Here is a 2,170-nt window from a genome sequence, read left to right on the forward strand (position 1 = left end):
AAATTAATATACAGGTTCAGTGCTATCCATATCAAAATCTCAGCTTGTTTCTTTACAGAAATTAATGAGTTAATCCTAAAATTCATATGAAAATCCAATGAACCCAGAATAGACAAAATGTTCTTGAAGAATAAAGTTGGGAGACTCATACTTCCCTATTTCAAACCTTACTACAAAGCTAAAGTTATCAATACCATATGGTACTGCCTTAAAAATAAACATATAGTTTAATGTAATAGAATTAAAGTACACACACACACAAACATACACACCCTCACCTTTATGAACAATTTATTTCAACCAGAGTTCCAAAAATATTCAGAGTAAAGAATAGTCTTTTCAACAACTGGTTAAAAAAATAACTGGATATCCACCCACAAAATAATTAATTTGTACCCCTATCTCACACCATGTACAAGCATAAATCACCATAAAAATCTTAAAAGCGGTGTCTGTGCCCACTGGCCCTCTGTTCCATCCTGCAGCTCCCCACTGCCTTCTCACGACCCATCATGGCTGTGCTGCACTCCAGCCATGTTCTGTCTGAGGTTGCCACCACCTTCCACCGAGGCCTTGCTGCCGTGACTTCTGCCAGAGCCAGCTCCTGGTGGACTGTGTTGGGATGGGGCCCCCAGATCCCATCCTGGGAGTCACATAAACCTTTAAGAGAGATGTCAACAGCAAAAAAATAAAAAAAAAAAAGGTAGTTGGTGCCTACTGAGATGATAACGGAAAGCCTTATGTGCCTTATAGTGTCCAGAAGGCAAAGGCCCGGATTACTGCCAAAAAATTTGACAAGGAATACCTGTCCATCACAAGATTTGATAAATTTTGTAAGGCATCTGCAGAACTAGCCCTGAGTGAGAACAATGAAGTGTTGAAAAGTAGCTGGTATGTCACCATACAGACCATTTCTGGAAATGTGGCCTTGATGACTGGAGCCAGTTTTTTGAAAATATTTTTTAAGTTAAGCCAAGATGTCTTTCTGCCCAACCATCCTGGAGAAATTACACACCCATCTTCAGGGATGCTGGTGTGTAATTACATGATTATCAATACTAAGGCCCCAAGACATGCAGCTGTGACTTTATAGGCACTATAGAGGACATTTTGAAAATGCCACAGCAAAGTGTTCTCCTTCATGCTTGTGTCCACAGTCCAGGAGTGGACCCTCACCCTGAGAAATGGAAGTAAGCAGCAACAGTGATGAAGAAAAACAATTTCTTTGTGTCGTTTTACATGTCCTACCAAGGCTTTGCCAGTGGTGATGGCAACAAACATGCCTGGGCTGTATGTCACTTCATCTTCATCAAACGGAATTACTGTTTGTCTCTGCCAATCCTATACCAAGAACATTGGCTTATACAGTGAGCATGTGGGAGCCTTCATTGTGGTTTGCTAAGATGCTGTGAGGCCAATCACAAATGAAGATCTTGAGGCATCCCATATATTCTAACCCTCCAATCAATGGGACCCAGATTGCCTCAACCATCCTGACCAGTCCTGACCTGCAAAAACAGTGGTTGCAGGAAGTAAAAAGCATGGGCCATCACATAATTTGCATGCAAATTCAGCTGGTCTCCAACCTCAAAAGGAAGACTGCCCCCAACTGACAGCGCATTACTGACCAGATTGGTATGTTTTGTTTCACAGGACTAAAACCTGAACTGGTTTAAAGGCTGAACAAGAAGTTCTCCATCTACATGACAAAGGATGGCTGCATCTCTGTGGCAGAGGTCACCTTGGGCAATGTGGGCTATCTTGCCCATACCATTCAACAATCAAGCATTGAATGCATTTCTCAGAAAAGGACATGGAATAAAGTAGGGCAGAGGCATCTGTGGATGGTGTCTGAAACTTTGTGGCTTAAAACCAAACTCCTGCTCATCCTTTAACTTAAGCTCTTAGTTCCAAAAGAGTTTACATGTACAATAAAGACATAGCCCAAAAAAACTGTTGATTATGTCATTGCAATATTTCAGAAGTTTTAACTGAAGCACCTTATAGTGTTGGGGGTACCTCTGTAGAACCAGCATGAGAATAGCATCTACAAGAAGATTTGGGGGAAAGACCTAGTTCTAACATTAGCAGTCAGCCTTGTATTTGTCCTTCTGTGATTGAGCAAACTTATCAACAGACCTTGTTACAGAAATCTTGTTTCATGAAAACC

At 41.2% G+C, this 2,170-nt stretch overlaps 1 pseudogene; it reads left to right on the forward strand.

Annotated features, from left to right (window-relative positions):
• The first annotated feature begins 512 nt into the window (after nt 1-512).
• LOC107180245 lies at nt 513-1,895 on the forward strand (annotated as a pseudogene).
• Nucleotides 1,896-2,170: the final 275 nt, after the last annotated feature.

Source organism: Panthera tigris, chromosome X (assembly GCF_018350195.1).
Source record: "Panthera tigris isolate Pti1 chromosome X, P.tigris_Pti1_mat1.1, whole genome shotgun sequence".
Taxonomy (NCBI): Eukaryota; Metazoa; Chordata; class Mammalia; order Carnivora; family Felidae; genus Panthera; species Panthera tigris.